The 21,868-nt window shown below is 46.3% G+C and overlaps 2 long non-coding RNA genes across 2 annotated transcripts in view; both read left to right on the top strand.

Annotated features, from left to right (window-relative positions):
* The window catches only part of LOC107996850 (uncharacterized), a 125,885-nt gene that overhangs the window by 102,856 nt on the left and 1,161 nt on the right, over positions 1–21,868 (top strand). Inside the window, exon 4 of the long non-coding RNA XR_009828913.1 lies at positions 21,236–21,474. This is a non-coding gene — a long non-coding RNA (uncharacterized LOC107996850). The remainder of the gene's footprint in view (positions 1–21,235; positions 21,475–21,868) is intronic.
* On the top strand, positions 15,174–20,780 carry LOC133665702 (uncharacterized). The gene is made up of 2 exons (XR_009828915.1): positions 15,174–16,031; positions 16,088–20,780. It is a non-coding gene; the product is annotated as an uncharacterized LOC133665702 (long non-coding RNA).

Here is a 21,868-nt window from a genome sequence, read left to right as displayed (position 1 = left end):
GAAGGGTGGCGAGGGGAGAGGGAGGGAGGGAGGGAGAGGTTCTCTGCAAATAACGTGAATCACACACCGGAGGGGGAGAGGGGAGGCCTGTGTGCGTCTCCTCCGTGTCGGGTAACTTTAGAAGCGGCGAAAGAGAGGGAGAGAGAGAGAGAGAGAGCTTGGAAGATGAAAGATGAAAAGGGAAGGGGGGAGTCGAGGCGGCGAGAGTAAGTTTAGTAAAGGAAGAGGAAAGAAGAGAAAGAGGTGAAAAAGAGAGGGGGGGAGGGAAAAAAAAAAGAGGGAAATACTCGACTGTTCGCAAGTTGGCGAGGCGAAATTTTCTCGAGATCCCTGGGCCGGGGAGAGAGCCGGAAATATTTATTAATTATATCGCTAATTGGAGGGTCGACAGAGGTCGGGAGAAAGACAGGGAGAAGGAGGGGTTAAAGAGAGAGAGAAAGGAGGCGAAGTTTGTGAAAGGTTGGTGCGTTGGTCGCGGAGATGGAAGGAAGAGAGAGAGAAAAGAGAGAAAAAACGGAGGCTTTTTACCGTTTACCGATGCCGGTTACGCGTCACAGCAAAGAAACCCGCGCGCCGCGCGTTGGGAAAAGCTGTTAAACCCTGGCCTGACAACGTCAAACGTTTTCTGGCGTGCAAAGTCGGAACGTTTTCTTTCTCTTTGCCCGTGGAGAAACTACCGCTGTCGGTTTCGTTTGTCGGGAAAATTAAGCGGCGCGAGACTACGACGAGTACGAGGAGAACGAAAATTGGAAGGAAGGAACAAGATCGGGAGGGGCAGGGGAGAAGGATTGGCGACGAGCACGGTGGTCGCCGGCCAACTATTCTGTCGTCGCGTTTTAAGACACACACGGCCCTCGTTTCGTGTGCCCACAAATCGTGTGCTTGCTTAGGACGACCCGGCTAATCCTAGCCACGTATGCACGGACACACTGGCCGACGATCGGCGTTCCCGTTCCCTGGACGGAACATGTTGTTCAATGGGAAACGAAACATCTTCCCTGTTTCGTGTCCGTGGTCGTAGGACCACGCTCGTTGTCTGTTAAAATTCGCCTCGACTCCGGCTGACAGGCGGGTGGATAATTATCGAGCGGTTCGAATATGGGTCGGCCAAGAGGCGCAGCACGGGTCGGAAGGAACGGACGTAGATTTTGTTTTGAACGGGTAGGTGAAAGAGAAAAGCCGTAAAGTCGTGGTCGGCGACTATTCCTCTTTTACAGTCCCTCTCCTCGAACAGAATTAGAAGGGCTTTCTACGACGGAATGACGGATCGCTTCCTGCGATTCAGCCTGTTCGAGTCGTGTCGAACACAGTGAAATCGTGGAGCGTGAGCTGCGTCCGTTCCGCGTGGGGACCTCGCCGGGCGAGGGTGCGCTTCGAATTAACGAAGGGCTACCTGAGCCACGATTGATTTAAGAGTGAAAGGTTGCGTGGAGGTGAGACGGGGTTGCGCGGACAGGTGGCGATGAATTTTCAAGCGACTCCGATGCTAATTCTGCTCACTCTGTCGTTCGCACAAGTATTCTCGAGATATCTTGTAAATAAAAATGTCGGCCTTGCAACAAGTGGTGGCGCCACGCGAAGAAATATAGAAATTTTAGTGAAAAATGGACGATTCTTTGTCCCCTTTCTCCAAATAATGGATTATTAAGAACGTAAAATTTTTTCATTTAATCAAATTAAATTCCATCGATATCATTTCAAAATTGCATCGAGATCCTACCGCATTAAAATAATGAAAAATAATAATAAAAAGCATCGCGTTTTCAATACTATATATTATTTACAAACATCCAATAATAATTACAATCGTATCGATAATATTATCTAACGATCTTTCGCATATATATATACATTAAATCTATATATATGGAGAAACACAAGAAGTACAATTAAAAACGAGAAACTGGAAACCGGATCGATATCCAATCACTTTTCTCCACGTTGCTCGCCTTCGCCACCTCTGCACGCAAAAAATCTCCGGCGAGATCCCGTTGCAGGCGAAATTAAACTGTCAATTAACAGTCGTCAGGCATCGAGACCAGTTACACTCGTGTTTTAAGGCGCGAACTCGGCGAGGCCTCGGTGCACACCCCGAAAACCATCATTCCGATTTCCGGTTGTAAATCTCCGCGGATCCAAGCGATCCGATTCGAAGATCGTTAGCTCGGGTCGGCTCGCGCGATTAAGCGCCCGCTTATCTACTCGCCGCTTTCAATCTCCCTCGCTGACAACATTGACGTTCGACACGGTAGCACGGTAAACCACTCTTTCTCTCCATCCTTCTGTCGATCGGTATCGTGCAGCGTTATCGCGGATCGTTATCTGGCCAACCAGCCAGTTTCGAATAACGATCGGATCAATAACAGATCATTTACTCGCTTTTGAAACTTTTCTTATTTGTTCGATTCGCTTATATTTTTGCAATAACAGAGTTATTTTTGTAATAAGAGTTATTTTTGTAATAAGAGCTGGAAGAGTTTTGGGAATTTTTTCTTCGGTTTGTGCGATTGATCGTCGGTTCCAGATTGATGGTTTGGTTTTATTTACGCGTGGAATATTGGAATAAGAGGATCGACTACTCTCCACTGTGCCCTATCTTATTTGAACTATCATGGTATAGGAATGCTGGAACACGTATCACCGAACGTGATGTCGTTCCCTTCGAGGGGCTGCACACGTGGAGGGCACACTGTTTTAGGCAAACAGCGCCAGATTTTATCAGCGATGAGTAATAATACCAAGAAAATTTCAGGTATTCAAACTCGGTCTCTCTGGAAAGCTGCAACGGCTTTTGTCGTCCACGCATTATCACAATTAAAACAGTTACTTTGGATACCGCTTGTATAAAACTTGCTACACGAAAAAAAGAAGAAAAAAAATAAGAAAAAGGAAAACACTTACCTCCTTACCATCGACAATTACCACTTTGTCACGAATCGGTGAACCGCGAAAATGCATCAAACAACCTCGACAATGGATGCTAATGAAACGTACAACTCTCGAAGCGGGTCGATCGATCAACCTTAATATCCCCTAAATACCGGAACAAGTGACACGCGAGGAGATGGAAAACTGTTGTTATCGGACGATCGAACCGGTTAGGTTAGCCATGTGCCAAGTGGCTCTAAAAATGACTAACCGACCGGTTAGCCCATCGAGCGGCGTGTTCGCGAGCTCGAGAGGGAACCACGCGATGTGGGTTCTAGAAAACGGCGCGAGTTTGTCATACAGCTATAGTCGAGAGGGTCGCGACATCGCTCACCTCTATGACTATTTTATGGTTCGGCCGGTGACTCATACGCACACACGGGCAGGGAGACAATGGTTGGAAGCCCTTCATCATGCGCGAAGCCGCCGCTTCCCCGTATATAATCCCGCCGGTTTGTGTACGTGCGCGCGTTTCCGTGTGGAAAGCACAGCGGCCCCCGTACCTGTTGAACGTGTCCGCGCATGTACCGAGGACTGGGTGGACGTGGCAGCGCGCGTATTTCACGCACACCGATCGCACGGGAGCAGAGCTCCACAGTAACACGACAGAAGGTGATTCACGTCAAACAAAAGGCCGAACACGGACAGGCTTAGAACACGTGTACGGGAATTTCAGATAGGGACGGTGCATGTGTACGACACACGTCGGCGCGGGCTTAGGGGCCGCGCGGGACACGTCGGTTCGATTCTAATGAGAAGAAACCTTAGCCGGCCTCGAAAATGTCACGCGCTTTTACACGGAACGCGTGAGAAGATATAGGAGGAAGGGATGAATCTCGCGAAACTTTTGCGGAGAAAAGTCTGACTTTTCTCGAGGAAAAGGTGCTTTTCTGCTTTCGAGTGTAACAACTTTTTTCAACCAGTTTCAGGCACGTTCATTTGAAATGATTTTCCAGTGAAATTTTGCATCGTAACGATAATGGAATTTTCTTGTCCACCAGTAATCCCTTCGAGGGAGTGAAATCAATTCGATATTTTTTTCCAATTTTTGGTATGAATTTATTTATTCTGGGAATTCTTTTGAAGCATTTCGAGTATTTTTTTTTAACTTGAAATTTTGTTTCAAATTATTTGAAGGAACGAAAATTCGTTGAAACTTTGAGTATTGATTTTATTCCGTTAAAACGATATTTAAGTTAATCTATTTAAGCAAAAGATTAAGATTTTATTTTTGCAAAAGAACGAAAAAAGTTCTAGTTAAAGAGTTCTAGTTAAGTATAAGCAGCGAAAATATTGTACGTAATTTACCGATCCTTATCGTTAAGTTTGAATTTAATAGGAATATAATATGTACCAATCTTGAACATTGACGAAACCAAGAAAAATAGTTCGATGAAATTGCAAGAAACTTATACGGAGAATACATACGAACGAAGCAGCTATCTCGTCATTCTTAAAATCTTCCTAATTGTTTCTACATGACATTCCGCGAAACGTAAAATAGCCGTATCATGGAGATCTCTGAAAGAATACTTATGAAAAAAACACTCGCGACTCTTCTGTATCCGAAGAGAAGGCAGACAAAAACGACAGAACAAAATCCGCACGACAATGCGAAACGTTGACGTCTGACAACTAAACGAAGCTGTTTTCGCCAATCGCGTACGCCCGATCTTAAGTAGCTTTTTCGCGAGACGTGAGAGTGCATTCATCGAAATATCGTGGCTCATTCGTACGAAACGAGCGAATACGAGATTGGATACGATCCAATGAGTCGTCGTCGTCGCCGTCGTCGTCGTCGTAGGTGCTATCTCGCACGATCTTCAAAGCCGCACGTTGAAAAGGTGGCGGCGTACCAAGATTTTTTTACAGTTTACTTACACGCGATACTCCTCCGGTGTGTCGCCGTCCGCTTACGTTTCAGATCCCTGGCTACGCGTAAAACGTCGTCAATTGCCCTTCGTTCCTCCTCCTCCTCCTCCTCCTCGTTCGCTCTCTCTCCTTTTCTCTCTCTCTCTCTTTCTCCGGCTGGACCCGGCCGTTTCATTACGCGTAATTGCTATGGTCTGCGGTCTGTCCCCTTGGCTACACAGGTACAGTATCATTTTCATAATGACGCCAGCCATCCCTCGCCTCGTCTCCTCCGCCACCCCTTCCCGCTCCCTCTCTTTTTCTCTCGCTTTGGGACAAGGAGATTAACCCGAAAGAGGTCTCTTCGAAGAAAAAAGAAAAAAGAAAAAAAGAAAGAAAGAAAGAAAGAAAAAAAGGAGGAAGAAACAAGAGAGAGAAAGAGAGAAAGAGAGAGGAAAAAAAAAGAGAATGGAAAGAAGTAGCGAACCGTGGCGTTGGCCGAGGAGGAAAGGTCGCGATCGACGAAGGAAAAAAAAAAAGAGAGGGGGCGGTCGAAGAGAAACAATGGAAGATGAGGATCCGACGTGCGAGAAACGTGGCGAAAACGTGGCGGGAGCGTGAGCAGGGCAAAAAAAAAAAAAAAAAATACGATCAACCACTTCGGCGTGACCCAGTTCGACGGCGACCGGGGACCGTTGGGACCTACATACAAGAATCCCTCGCCCGTCCCGGACTAGAAGACCGCCTATTCAAGGGCTGACTTGCACACGCTGCACAATAGACCTGGCCGGGCATTATTCAAGCTGGAAAAAGCGGCATCCTCCTCCCTTCTACGCGCCACTGCAACTATAGGATCGCTATAGGGTGCACAGAGAGATGCACACGTGCATTTTTTTTCTTTCTCTCTCTCTCTCTCTTTCTCTCGCCCCCTTTCATCGGGGAAATTGCCGGCTACTTTTCGCAACAATGGCTCGTCCCGGACCGGCCGTGCCATTCGTTAGCACGCGGATTTAACGAGACGGTTCTCGTGTAACGGTCGAGCGTGTTAATTTGAACGGTTGCGCGTACACACTACGTTCGCGCAACAAGTAGAGGAGCGTGGCAATAAGAGAAGCTTCGCCTCGAATTAAAACGATTAAAACTGTATGGAAGACAACCTCGTTCGTCCCTCTTTCTAGCGTAACTCTTTTCATATCGAAAAAATTCGATCCAGATCGAGGTCCGCCTCTGCTTCTGTCGACGCACGAAGATCGGGAGAAGCGTCTCGGATCTCGAGGCAATGCGTGGCTACGCCAATGGGGCTCAGCTGCACTTTGCCTCCCTCGTGTTTCACTTTTTTTCTCCCTTTGCTCGTTTCGTTTGTATCTCGGCTCGGTCTGGTTCGCCTCGACTCGGCGTTGCTCGGGCCCCAACAGCCTCTCTCTCTCTCTCTTTACTTCTCTTCCTCCACTACTCTCCACTACTCCGCCCGTCATCGGTCTTAGCATCGCGAGAGCCCCGTCCCTCCACCTCTGTCCCTCTTCCACGGGTCCTCCCGCCCCTTCACCCCCTCGCAGGGCCCCGCGGCTATCAGCCACTCGTGTTTACATCGGGCCAGCTCGGTGGGGATTTCGACAAAACGACGAGCAAGTTAAACCCACCCGCCCGCCTCTTCCCCCCGCAAATCCCTCTCGAACCCGCGCGCGCGCTCACGCTCGCAACCGCGACATCGGCTCCGTGCGTCGGAAGAGGACGGAGCGAGCGGAGGGGCGGAGAGCGTGGAGGGTCGAGGGATCTCCACTCGATCTCCTCTCGCACACAGGGAAGGAGGAAGCCAGAAAAGAAGGTCCATCGACGAGTCGACGCACACGTACAGGAGGATTTGTCAAAACAAAAGCCCGGTCTTTCGTCGAGTCACGTTCTAGGGGCGAGGAGAAGGAGCGGCGAGGGAGGGGAAATGTGGCGGGGAACGTCCGTGGTGGCTGACGGGGGGGCGAGGGGAGCGGGGGAAGAGGGAAAGAGATAGACGTAGCCCTCTCGAAACGAGGAGGAGGAGGAACAAGGAAGACGAAGCCCGTGTTCGTGTTCGTTTCTCCGTTTCTCCGTTCGTCCCCTTCGTTCGGTTGCCTAGTAATAAACCTCTCCTCGGGAAAAAAAGTGACCTCTCTCCGGTCCTCCTACACTTCCTTCGATCTTCCGTCGTCTCCACGGATCAAAATCCAAGCAATTACCCGGGGTCTCGGGCTGGAAAGGGTTCCTCTCCTAGTCGGCCGAGCGGGACACGACCGAGCGAGACCGGCTGCGGGACTCGGGAAAAGAAGAGGGGCAGGGGAGGAGAAGGAGGAAGAGGAGGAGGAGGAGGAGAGAGAGAGAGAGGAGGTGAAACTTATAGAGTCTCTCCCTCGGATCCACTATCCAGGATTACTCGTTATCCTTGAGAGGAGGTTGCGCTCGCGCGCGACGGCCCTCGATGCGCTCGAGGAATATAAGACGAGGGGGAGTTGGGTGCCGCACGGACTACCACTCTTTCTCTCTTTCCTCCCCCACCCTTCCTCTCCCTCGTCGCGAGTCTACCTCTCCCTCCTCCTCCTCCTCCTCCTCCCGCCTATCCACCGCCTCGCTCGATCTATCTTTCTCCCCCTCCCTCCCCACCGGTTGCCTCTTGACACCTGTTCCTCACTGTGGATCCGAATCCTTTTGGGGATTCAGGTATATATCTACGCAGCCGTGAGCATAAAGGAGGGTTCGACGTACTTGGAACGATCGCCGGATCCCCGCGTAGTATACCCGAACAGTTTCGATGACGTGAGGAGGAGGATGTGTGTGTGTGTGTGTGTGTGTGTGTGTGGAGGGTATATATACACAAAATGACCGCCTCGACCTCGCTTAGTTACGCTCTTAGAAATTGGCTGTTACGTGGCTAGGTTTCGCGAGCGTGCAGTTTCCTATCGGGATCCGCTATTAAGGGCCGACCACTGTTGGCTCCTGCCACTTTCCACCGAAGAATTGCCTCGATAGGGGCGGGGAAGAGGGAGGAGGGAGGGGAGGAGAGAGGTTTGATGTTTTTCCGCAACCGTGGCTGCAATTATCCTTTACCACCGCCGTTTATCGAATTTCCTCTTCCTCCGGTTCGTTAAGCGAACGAGATCCCCGATATCGGTTCGAATCAATCGCGCGATATATAAGTTCGATCGTTTAGAGATAGCTTCATCGAGATACATAATTTCTGTCTCGTTTAATTCATAATATAATTTATGATCCAAGCTTTTACACAAAAGCTAGCGACGAGAATCAAAATCTCGAGCGAGAAGGAATTAATTCATCGTTGGATCCATCTTTCGATTTTTCAAATTTATTTTCTCAAATTTAAATTCTGATCCGTTCGAAAAAGAAGCTAAAAATTCAAATCCTACTTGTACTGGCACACGTACGAAAAAGAAGAAGAAAAAGGAAGAAGAAAGAAATTTAAAAGAAACGTGGAAAAACGTTTAAAATTCCAATCTGAAGCGAGGTAAAGAGCGACCTTGGATGGTATCGCTTCTCGATGCTAATCCCCGGACAATTAACTCGATCGAGCAGCAGGAAAAAGGCATCGGTGGAAAAAAGAAGCGGAACATCTGTCGGCGGAGCGGAGAAAGAAGTGGACGGGCAAGAGAGGAACGCGCGCGCGTTGGCGCCGAGAGACGCGCTACCGACAACTCATTCTTCGATTCGGAGAACCGCGGCCTCAGATTGGACGCGGATTAAACTGGTCCCGGGGTTCACGGAACCGAATTGCACGGGCAACACCGCGACCAGCCACCTATAGCGCACGTCCACGGTTCAAGGAACCCGATCACCCGATTTCTGCGCCGTTCCTCTCCGCGAGATGCCCGCCGTCCTCTCTCTGCCTACGTGAGGGGAACAGGTCCGCCCCGATACGCCGCGTTTGTTCCGTTAAATCAACACGTCCTCGTGGCGAGGGCCCCCGTGGCGGGAAACAGGATTCGTGTTTTTCGACCGATTTTTCAGCCTCCTCTGTTACGCGAGAACAGAGTCCATTGTTTGCAAACGGGAAAAATCGAATTTCAGAATCTTATTACTCTTCGATAAATACGTAGGAGTCCAAATAAGAGATATCATTTCGATTGCTTTCCCTTTTTTGTTTTTTCTTTTTTTTTTCCCCCAATTCTTGTTGTGTCGTATTTTGACGAGATTCGCACTATTCAGATCCGTTTTGTAGAATAATATTGCGCGAAGTATTGTCAAACACTATTAGAGGCACGAATTTGAATACGGATGAGAACGGAATCCGAACGAAATCGAAGCAGTGTTGCACAGAGCATTATCAAAATGATGCGAAACAAAGCAGAATTTGTGCAACGCGGAGCGGAACAATATCGAAGCATGATACAGATCGATCTTCGCAATTTCCTCTTTGGATAAAGACGAGTCGCGGAGAGTTTCGTGCTCGGGGGGGTCGAGAAACAAGTGGATCGAACAGGCCCATGGAACACGGCCTCGTAAATAAGGATGCTGAAACACGGCCGCGAAATAAATTCACCACCGACTAGGCGAAGTGGTTCGATAAGGGGCCCGATAATAGATGTGTGGCGATCCTCGAGACGCGAGCCTCGATATAATTCACGCTGCGAAACGTCTTTTGAAAAATCTGTTGATTTACGACCACACGTTGACTCGTGTGGGGATGCATAATGAATAGAAGTTGACGAGGCGAGATCAGATTATGATAGTAGTATCGTATTTAACGCGACGATGCTCTAGATATCGATATCCAGGAATTTGAGGATGCCTATGATTTTGCGCTTAGGATTCTCGAGTGAATCTGGTTTTTCAAGGATGAAAGTCTCGAGACTGCTTTATTGATCGTTGAAAGCTATCATGTAAATGGGATAACGGAGCAGTAGTTTGTTATTACGCTATTATATTATGAATTATGCTCGGGAAATTAAACGTAACAATATACTCGTTGCTACGTGATAAAGATTTTTATTCAAGAATCTGCGTAATCTTTTCAATGAAATGACTTTAATCGCATCGTGATGTATTATTATCGTTATAATGGAACATTTTTTGCGATTAATAAATTAAATCTTCGTTACGGCGATAATAATCAATTGCAACCTCAAATTTCAATCTCCGATGATAAGAGTGAATCTTCACTCTTCCACTATCCTCAGAAAATAAAAACATCGAAATAATTCTCCTAACTCCAATTCTCGTACTATCTACAAATTAATTCAATCATCTTCCGTATCTGTTTATATTCCTCGATACATTAAAATTAAAAATCTCCAACTTCATCTTTCCTAAATAGTCTCTCGATTCGGACCGAGAATACTATGCACTCCATTTCAAAACAGAGAAATCTCAAGCTCGATCGGTGAGACGACCGCGCTCCTCCAACTAACGGCTGTTAACATTATTCGCGGTTGGCGTTATCCGCTCGCTGTTGCGCAGGCGCTTTCGCGCCGGTTGTCGCGCTTCGCCTTCACTTAACATACGCACGACGCTCGACACACTCGACACTCGGTGAACCAAAACAAACCAGTGGCCGCGCGCGCGCACCACGCTCGAGCGGGACGAGGAAGAGAGCAGGAAGGATGGAAGAGTGGCCGAGAGAGCGGCGGGCGAGACGTGGAGGGATCGTGGAAAGAGGCGAAACCGAGAAAGAGAGGAGAGAAACCCGCCTCCGTACGCATTAACACCCTCGAAAGGTACGACGACGCATGCACTTTTACAAGCGCGCATACACACACTCCAGGCCTTCCTTCTCGAGCTCTGGCCTCGCGTCAAATTGTACTACGTAGGTATACGCGGACAAAAGAACGAGTCGACGATCGTTTTTCGGACAGGGATTCGTCGGACAGGGAAGGTGGCAAGGGATTTCTTTGGCGAACGAGAAGAAATTAGAAAATGGAAATGAAAAGAAAAGAAAGAGAAATGAAATTGGAGAATAAAAATCTTGTACAAGTGAATTTTTATTATTTAGAAGCTGATTTGCATGCGACTAAAAAAAACGGAGCTCGGAATATTTGTTTTATTCTTCGAATATCGTGTAAATATTTCCTATTTTTGTGCATTCCGTATATTTTTGAGAAAACTGTATATTTGTAAGAAAACGAAAAACTATGATACGAACGTTATGGAGATTTTAATATTTATAATTATGATTAATTTTTATAATTAAAAAAATGTTTTATTCCTCAAAATGTATAATAATGTATAATATGCATCTTTTTCTTTTTGCATATCATCTGCATTTTAATAGAATTGCATAAATGCATAAACTTATGATCTATTATTAGTTGTTTTCAGAAGAAAAAAATCTAGTTAGATGTATAAATTGATTGGAAAAATTAATTTGCATAATTCAATGGTCAATAACAATCTTGTCAATTTTAATATTTTCTCGAAGAAATATAGAAATGCTTGTATGATTAAATATTTAATCAAATCACTTAATCTGATAGTTCAAACAGGATAAAGATCTTTCAAATATATTACAAAATGATTTCTAAATTTTTATTCTTATTACGCAATCTTATTACGCAATCCAGCTTAATGGTGAAATCCACTCGAACAAGCGTTGAAAATGAATTGAAAAATCATACGCGGCAAGGAAAATTAAGTAATCTCCTATTGTACGAATGACCCGATTATGCAAACCTGCTTGTCCCCCTACGAAAGGTTCTAAGCAAAGCTAGGTTCTATCGCCTGATCTTTCGATCAAAGGTTAAAAACTCCGTAACAAACTCCGATGATTAACCCTACCGACCGATATTCAATAGTTGCCGTGAAAATAATTCACCGGCTAATTGGTATCGCGAGACAATACACGTTACGATACCGGCTGTTATATAACTCGCTCGTGTTAAAAGACCAAGCCAGGTATCCCCTGCCAAGTCTAACAGTATTCGCACGTTTTATATTTCAATTTTACCAACCCGTCGAGTGACGTGCCTCTCTCTCTCTCTCTCTCTCTCCGTCTTCGTACGTGTGTACACCTGTGCTTTCCCTCTCCGCTCCGCCCAACCGAACCGAATCCACCGGATTCGATTTTCCAAAAGACTTTCACCCTTTTCTCGCTTCTACCGCGCTCTTGTCTCTTGTCTTATCTTCGACGTCTGCTCCTTCTTCCTCTCCATCCAAACGTAATGTACTACTTACTCTTACGCATCGCGTTACGAGAGAGTCGTTTCGAGTGGCCAAGAACAAGTTCACGCGGACACCAGAGGCAGAAGAAGCGATCGAGAGAGAGAGAGAGAGAGAGAGAAGGTGGAGGCGCCAGTGGTCGAAGCGAGAAAATAGGCGAGAGGAAGGAGCGAGGAAGAGGCTAGACTCGGGGAAAAGAAATGGCGAGGAGGGAGGAAAGGGTTAACGAAAAACGAAGAAAGAAGGAGGAGGGAAGGAGAGAGATCCTGCGCTCCCTCCCCTCCCCTCCCTCGCGCCACGTCGAGAGAGTGCATGCAGTTTAAGACGCACACCGGGGACCGTGTTTCAAGCACGCACACACGTGCGTGAACCAGTCTAACCACCTCATCACGAACAATCTCCTCGTGTTACTCTTTTCCTCTCGTTTTAGCGGCGTCCTCGTCGGGCGTGCGGCGCGAGGCGAGGCCCTCTTTGTTCAAAAGCAATCAGCAGGCCCCGATAACGGGCCTACTCTCTGTCGTAACCCAAGACACGAATACGAATGCATCGACGAAGAGAGCACACGCTAGATACAACGTGGAAGGTATAGCGGAGGGAGAGAGAGAGAAAGACGATGCACTCTCTGTATCTCGTGTGCCAGAGGGTACCCAGAGCGCGCGTGTATGCGTGCACACGGAGGGGAAACCCTCGAGGATCGTGCGATGCGTAAAAGACACTGCGTAATAGAAAAACTAATCTTCTTCTCGATGATTGCGTTATTTTTCACGATATAGGATATTATTTAGAGTCTCGAGAACGATTTTATTAACCTTTTCAACAAGCGTTCGATTAATAGAGGACGATCGGAAGATCGAAATGCCGATTGACAGGAAGAATACCGGGACGTTGGAGCGTTCGTCAAATTGGTGAACAGACGTGGATGCAGACCGACGGAGCAGAAGACGACGTCCGTCTCCGGCGAGGCGCAGCTCGCGACGACGCGGAATCGAATTAGTTGGATCGATGGCTTGTAATCCAATTAACGCTACACAACGCGTCCAGATCAAAGGATTAATTATACCGCGCGAGGTGTCCCGTTATAATTGCCGGCCACGCGGCTTCTGACTACGTTAACGACATTGCAAATTACCGGGAATTCTGTTTCTGATCGATCAGCTCCGAATCTCTGCTCCCCGACTTCGAGTAAATAGATACATAGATATATATATATATACGCATCTCGAGAGGATGAGATCTCGGAAGCTTGTTATGAATAAACACTTTCATCCGTTCTAATTCCATTATTTTTCTACACAATCAAATAAAAATCTTCCCTCGGTAGAATCTCAACGGCATCTAATTCGCTTCATCTCGCGTATAATATCGTCGATGTTTCCAAGATATTTCGTTAAAAATCCCGTCGCAGAATCTCATTACCAACCAGTATCTTACTCAGCCCAGAGCGAACACCAACTCAAAGATCAACCTAATTCACTGCATCGATTACTCGATCTAATCGTCGCGGAGCACGCGACCGACGCGAAAACATCTAGATCCAATTGGTCCACGATTGCTCCAACTCGAAGGCGTATATATATATAAATATATATATATATATATGTATATATTTATTGGCGAAGGTTCAGTACACGTCGAAAGAGAGAAAAGATCCAGGTCGTGGCACGCATGAGCGCGCACACAGAGCGCGGAATTGTTACGAAATACGTGTGTTGTCCGCGTAGGACTCGGGACCGGTTGCGATCTAAGATCGCACGAAGAGAAGCGGTGGTCGTCGAGAGCCGATCGACAAGTCGCGGGCAAATTATTAATGGGGAAAACTGGACGAGGCGAATATCGTGGCCGCCCACGGACACGGCGTGGCACGTGAACGCAGCCGTATCGGTCCGAGCCGGAGAAAGGCTGCCGGTTGTTTTCATTCGGCCCGGCCTTGACGATGTCGCACCTTCCTTATCGCGAACCCGTCCGCATCTCCGACACGCGTCTGTCCATCCTCCGTCTCCGTCCGTGGAAGTGGCGAGTATACGTGTATATATAAACACACGTATTCGTTTCACGAACATCTCCGTTCGTGACGAAGTTCCTGTTTCCGCGAGAGATACGAGCTTAAGCCGACCGAGACTGTTTTTTGCGTTTGCTCTCCGGCGATGGGCAGTGATGATTTTTTCGCGACGGAGAATCGTGAGAGTACGGGTAGAGAAGAAAAGAAAAGAGAAGGGGGAAGAATTTGATTGTATATGTAAATTATAGTATTATCGAATTACTTTTTAATTAATTAGAATCCTGCGGATAAATTTTCAAACGGTGGAAAGTTATTCAAAGTTTCCTCTAAAATAATCTTTCGGTTATTTTAATGGCACCAGCTCTAATCTTTTCAATTTATCCTTATTTCTCGTATTTGTTAATATGCGCGGTTCTTTTGATCCTTTTCGATTAATAAGTAATCGAGATTGGATGAACATTGTACAGAAAGGTAGAATCATTTTAAATTTAAATATATTATTTAAGCACACGTATTTTAAAGTAAAGTTCTGAAGTTTCATACGCCTCGCATCATAGCAGAGATAATTTTAATATTCATGCGAGGATATGCATTTAGAAACGGTAAAAATTATTACGAGCAATCTTGGCATATTAAAAACAAGAATTTCGTAAAAAATAGAGACATGTATTGGCGGGGAGCATGGTAGAATCACGGCTTGTGTCGTCCCTACGACCTCGATAAACAGCCCCGAGGGAGGAGAGGAAAGGATCCAGCCGATCGGAGGAGAAGCGATCGACGGCGAAAGGTGCGTCGTCCGCGACTTTACGCATTCGTAGTAACCTAGAAACGGCCGGTGGCGTGGTTTCCAGCCTACTCGACGCTGGGATACGGATTTAGATTTCAACCGTATGCAACGACAACGTTCGTACGAGCGAACGAACGAACGAACGACGAGGACGAGGACGACGTCGATCGTACACACGCGGTGGTGTGTATCCATATATACATAGAGTGAATTACTTTCGCCGTTCGGTGCACCGCGTCAATGCCATCAGCCGGCACGACTGGCTGGTCGCTCGGTTGGTTGGCTGACTGGCTGAAACCGGCTACGCCGCTGCAAACCCGAACGAACGAGCCGAGGGACTGCCCGGAGAGAAACTGGTCAACTGGAACCGGAGTTGTGCTACCGCGGAGCTGGACCTGGACGACGACGTGGGTTCACCTGGACAGCTGGAGAGATACGCCGACCCACGCTGCACGTAAAGTATTGCACTATAAAGTGCAGGACACACCGCAGTCAGTCGATCCCTCCTTATCTCCATGTCCCCTCCTCTATCCCTTTCTCTACAACGGTCGCCTCGCCTTCTTCCTTGCTACTCCGTCTTCTTCTTCTTGCAACTCTCCGGCCGCTTCTCGGTTTCTTTAGGATCCGCTCTGCTGGAAACTTGGTTAGCTTGATCGAGCCTTCAATGCCTTCGCATTGTTGAGTTACGTTTCGAACGCGGGCGTGGAAAAGGATTCATTTCGTGGAAACGCGGCCGAGTGAATTCGCGCGTCTAGGCGAATGATTAGTGGATCGAGTCGAAGGGGAAAAAAGGGAGAGTTAGAGATGATCTTGGAGATATTGGGATTTATATATCTACGGAGGCTAACCTCGGCACGCGCTCGAGAACCAGTCGATCGTAGATGCTGATCCTATCTGCGAGCGATCTGCCTTTTCGAGGATAGATTGTTTTTCTACGGATAGATCGAGCACGGTTTCCTGGACCCGCGATGATATATGTACGCCTCGCAGGAATCTATCCGAGTACGAATCTTGGTTCTTTCGATTTATTATGGTATAATATCGTAATAACTTCGTAACGAGGCATCCCATAATTGACGTACCGTTTAATTTTTTTCCCCTCGATACCAAACGCGCACGAAAGAAACCACGATAACGAAAGAATGCCGGCGAATCACGAGCCGGCTTCCTGGTTACGCGTTATCGATTCCCGGTAGCTTTCGACGCGTCCAAATGAATCTATAAAACGTCGAGAAACTCATCTTCGATGCAGGAGGATGAACGCTGCGCTCCGTGGAGGATGGCACGGTGGAGGAGGCGAGGGGGACGAAGAAGAAGAGGGACAAAGTGCCGGTATATTTAATGGTAGTTAAGAGTGCGAGCTGGTATTGGTACAGTTCTGTCCGTAGAGAGTCGGAGGATTGGTGTTGGTGGCCAAGGTGTAGTGGTGGTGGTGGTGGTGGTGGGGCCTGATGCAGGTGTTGGCCTTGGGCTCCCTAACACCAAGCCTACAATCTCTAAGGCTCTCGCCTATATACGTTTGCCGGTCGATTCTGCGCGCAACCCACCACCTTCCGTTCCTCGATTTTAAAGCCATAACGCAACACCGCCAATCCGTGTCTTTGTTTAGGAATCGAGACGCAGAATCTATTGGCGGTAAATAAGTAAGTAAGTAAGTAAGTAAGCGAGTAAAAAAATATTATTAGCCAAGCTGGGGGAGATAGGATTCGAAGGAAAGAGAGAAGGAAAAGAAAAATATGTCTCTTTCCTCACCTCGCTCGTGGGAATTGAAACGATTTAATTCGTCGAGAAACTGAAAGAAAGGGTATCCTCCCCGCGCCTACGCGATCAAGGACCATGCGAGATACGATTAGAACGGAGAGGGCAAGGACAATCGATTCTTTTCATCGCGAGCCAGAGCTCGGGAATTGATTGATTTTAATTCAAAAGACTCTTTACTCTCTCGATTGATCCGTTGCGCGATTTTATCGTTTATCTCGGCGAGATTCGTATATGATCGCATTGGTATTAGGTGGTTGAGAGTATATACGTGTCTTCGTGTTTTGGGTTGAACGAACTTTCATATATATAGATAGTTAGAAACTAATGTTGGAATTATCGAGTCGCAACTTGTACTTAGTCACCGGATAGCTATTAGTAGTATACACGAAATCGTGTTTCTATCTCGATAAATCAACACGAAAAAATACGCGTGTACGCGTTTAGAATCGAAGAAAAATTCCGATACTTATCATTTTGACAACCGAGAATTTCCGTTCCGCAACACCGTCCTATTTGTTATTAACGGTACTAAAAAATCTTTCACTCGGTCAACAAAGATATTTTTTATCGAAACAGCTTTGTTGCGATCGCATCGCCTTTCGACACTCTCGCCAAACAACTCAATTATCTCATACGATCTCCAACCCCGCGGACAGAGTCACCCAACCATCTCGACGGTACACGATTTCTTACTCTCCCAATTCCTATACAAACAACCGTATTACACCAACTTTTAACCGATGAAAATGAGCGACTGACATCACGTGTATGCAATGTATGCAGAGCTCGTACGAGCGTGCATAATACCGCGAGCGTGTAGCTAGCTCAGAGATCGTACTAATATTTGTAGAAGCTGCGAGAATCCTCCAACTTTGGATCTCGAGCGCGAATTTATCCAATGTGCTCGTCTATTAGAGTTATCTCGCATCGTAGGTCTCGTTATTCTGCTAGTCGTTCTCTTATGCAAAATAGACAGAGGAGGATCGATCGGAACAGAGGCCTTGGAGAAAGTGGAGAGACGCGCGAGGTTCGCCTGCGAGCAGAGCCAACTCGCGCCTTTCCACCGACCAGGAGAGAATAAATTACCGCGGTACCGTTATTGTCTCAGTCCAGGAGAGCCCGCCGTGTCTTTATTTGTGGAAATTGTTCGTTCCAGGTTTATACCCAGTGCGTTTGTTGTTAGAACGAGGAGAAAATATTATAGAAAGAAGGAAATTGTAGGGAAGTAATCTTTGAATCCTTTTTTTTTGGAATTCTTTTTCAAAATTCACTTTCAAAGATATAATCTCAAAAACAATTATCCAGAATTTTTACTAGTCGAAGTATATTCATCTATGATTAATATTCTTTCCTTGATTTTGGTAAATCTACAATATTGAAATACAGTAATAGACAACAGTGAACGACGAATACGATTAAAATCATTGACATCGATAAAAATTATTCTCCACAGCGTTTCTGTTTTAACAAACAGAAAAACATAAATCCTAAGAGAGATTCTACACGGACTCTACTATATCCGTCAGCCCCACCGTTTAATAATTTACTGTTGCGTCGCAACACGATCCGAAGAGGAACGTTCCCGGTAGAATCCCGAGGAGTACGAGATGCTCGGTGCTCGCGTGAACGTAACTTAAAGATTACCTCCGTGGATCGTGCGATTCGTGACGTCAGCTCCGGCCACGTGTCGAAGAGGGAAGGGGGAGAAGAGGTCGAGGAGGTCCGGCATGACCGGTGGTTCCGCGAACAGATAATTTCAGGATACGGACAAAGAGATGTGGCCGGTGATCGTCGCGCGCATCCTGCGCCACGATACACATCGAGGTTGCACCCGCGAGCTATCCGTTTAAAATTTAATCTCTCAACGGACAACGAACCACCGCTCCAACTATCGTATTAAAACGATTTCCTTCGGTATTCTCGTTAAAAAAGAAACCACTGGACTATTGACTATTCGAGACGTTTTAAATCGGGTACGAGCCATTATACGATCGAGCGTTTCTCAAAGATGTGGAAGAGGGAACGGAGTAGTAAACAAGCGAACGAATTATCCGAGGCCGTGAACCGGCTGGACACGAAGCTAATCCCTTGATGGAATCCCTCGATAATTCGTGGTTGGACACGGAGGAAGAGATACGGGTGTCAACGAAGAAACGATCGTGTTCGCGTCACGCGTCTAATCATTGGTTATCGAGCTAACGACAGTCTAGGAACGGGTAATGATACGAATCGCGCTACAAAGAGTGCACGCGTGCATTAGCGGTGGATCTCTCTGACAGCGATGGATGATGCGAGCCAAGTTTTCTGACGCTCTCCTTCTCTTCCTGTTCACGGCCACGGTTATCTAAGAGATATTGAAGATCATTAATAAATGATCACGTATCTTATACTTTAAATATTCCAAGTTATATAAATCGTTCAACAAACGGTATTCAACAATATCGAATCTTCAAATAATCAGATTTATCGATATTTTATAAATTCCGATACTTCCAAAAAGAAATGAATTCGCGTTATTTGCGTATAATTTTATTAAATTTGATCAAAGTCTCTCTCTACTTCCTCCTATTATCGATCTATTAAAAATTGCGCGATGTGTACGGGCCCTAAGGTTCTCGTGACGCCGCAGCAGCCTCGGCTCGGTGCGCGGCTCGTGACGTCAGTGGTGACCACGTGCTGAACAAGAGGGAGAGTCGGCCAGAGAGGAGAAGCCACTCCGTGCCTCTCTCGTATCGTATGGAGCGTGGCCCCGGGGATCAAGGACGGTTTTACTCGCGAGAAGCGGAGAGCCGCGTGTCCCTGCATCTCTGGTCGTCGTCGTGTTGTGTGCAGCTGAGAGTGCACACATCGCAGTGGCGGAGGGACGTTGAAGGAGGGCCAGGACCGTGTCACGGGGCGAGGGACGGGGTAGGAGGGCGACGAGGGAGGGGAAGGTAGCGGGAGTACAGAAGTGGTGGAGGAGGAGGAGGAGGCGAGGTGGGGAGAGGGAGAAAGGTTTGCAACGAGAACGAGTAGGGAGGAAAGGAGAGAGGGAGAGTTATAATGCTCCTCGCGTCCACTGTCCCTAGGTGGAGGGAAGGAGAGATGGACAAGACGAGGAAGAGAGAGGCAGAGGTAAAGTACCTCGTTCCCTCTCCCTCCTTCCACCACTCTTCTCTCCCACTCCACCGTTGCTTGTCGTGCCTCGTGGCCTCTTTCTCTCGCTCCCTCGCCACCCGATTTCGACCTCTTCGTCGCTCCTCTCGACGGAGATAAAGAGAGTAGAAGCAGAAAAAAAAAGAATCGTGCGGCGGAGAGAGGAGGGTGCACGGGCGAGGGAGGGAAGGAGAGGAAGGTTAGGAAAACGTGTCCCAGCCTGCACGACCCGGTACACTCACCTCCAACAATTCTGACCATAACATTAGGAGGAACAAGCCGGAATCGCGAAACATCGCGCTGAAACACCTGGTTCTGGCTCGCTCGTTACCACGGGGAGCGTGATAAAACGTTACCTGTTGCTGCGCGCGTTTAGAAAAATGTCGTTACCCTTCATTTTTCTCTTTCTTTCCTTCTTTTTTCCTCGCGTTTCGCTCGCTGTTCTTCACTCTGCCTCACTCTTGTCGTTCGTTGTACCCCGAGAGATGTTAACGCTGTGGTCGAAACGGATGACGAAACGACATTGAGGAAAGACGTCACTGATGATTATGTGTCGCGTAAACGATTACAATTTACGATCCAATTTCGTGTACGTGTTTATCCTTAGAATTAATATACTAGCGCCTATTAGAATGAATTTTTTTTTTTCTTTTAAATTAGACCGTATCGTTTATTTTCTTCTGCTCGAGAGCATTACACGGAGAAGATATAAAGCGAGAAGGCAAAAAAAGAAATGAACATGCGCCATTAAATATTATGTCCCGCTCATCTGGCAGCTAAGTGGCGACCCCATCTGGATGCGATCGTTCGGTTATGCAAAGCTTTCCGTGCGGAATTATACAAAAAGCGCGGCAACGCTGCGCGCGCTCGATTTGGAACCAAATCCACGAGGCGCCTCGACGCCTCGCGTCCACGCAACGATCTTCTTCCGTCACGAGTCACGGTGGGGAAGGTTGATAAAACGTGTTCGAACTTGTTCGAACCTGTACAGTCGAGTCCAACGGATGGAGAACCGAGGCGAGACGCGACAAGGCAGGACGATCCTTCGCATTTAAATACAACGTAGAATGTGATTTAATCGATGTAATATTTAATTAACCAATTCGTGGTAAAAAGTTAGATTCTATATAGCACGCGTTAAAATATTCTGACTCTCAGGTTTATAAATATTAATTGCCTACAATAAATTATTAGTAGTCTGTAATCGTGTAATTTTATTTGCATATAAGAAAATGGAAAATGATTTAATTGCCAAGAATTATCCAATTGATTTGAAATAAAATCAAGTAATTTAATCGTGGCAATAAAGCAGTAAAATTTTTATTAACATAAAATCGGAAACTCGTTAAAACGATGAATTATATATATATATATATATATATATATATATGTATATATATATATATATATGTATATATATATATATATATATATAATATATATATATAAATATATATATATATATATTTTAGAAAGAAAGAAAATATATGAAAATATTTTTGACAAAATTAATATCGTAATTTATTGAGAAATATAACTACATGTACCTATTTTATTTGATCACAATCATTTGTAAAATAGATATTTAATGTTAATCAATCAAAACATAATCACTATCAATGCATATTTTATATTTCCAGAAGCTCACGAAAAAGGTAAATTGCTTTCGAAAAAACGGAAGAAAGAACACGTTACTCCATAGACTGTTATTCGCGCAAGGAGAAGAGGTTCGATCTCGAAGGAAGAAAAAGCAGCGTACAGACCGAACGAAGAGGACGATGTACACGCACGCTGTGCACCGGCTAAGGAAATAATCCGTTAGTTTATTACGAGGCAGAGAACGAAGCGGCCGCGTGTTGCTCTGTTTTTGCTTAGCCTCGTAAGTAAAACCTGTAACGCGATCCTGTGCAAAATGAATGATGAGTTGCATTCGAGAGTAAAACTCTCGAGAGCAACTCTCGAAACTTCTTTTCCTCCCTTTCCTTCTTTCTCTTCTTCTTCGTCCTCTTGCGATTGTAAGGGGAGAGTAAGTCGAGAGTCGCTCTTGAGACTATTTATCGCAAGTGGACATGGCATTGATAATGACTGTTCGAGAGTAACTTTTCTGTTAACGCAGTGTCCATCGGCGAAAAATAATTTTTCGAGATCGCAAAAATCGATCTATTTTTTTCTTCCACGCGAAATTTTCATTTCATCCTTCTTCATTAGCGTATGGGAAGATAAATCGAGATTCACTCTCGAGAATATAAGACTATGACTCAAAATTAAATTTC

This window comes from Apis cerana, linkage group LG2 (assembly GCF_029169275.1).
Source record: "Apis cerana isolate GH-2021 linkage group LG2, AcerK_1.0, whole genome shotgun sequence".
Classification (NCBI taxonomy): Eukaryota; Metazoa; Arthropoda; class Insecta; order Hymenoptera; family Apidae; genus Apis; species Apis cerana.
Note: the sequence above shows the minus strand (reverse complement) of the source record. Positions and strands in the feature narration are given on the sequence as shown.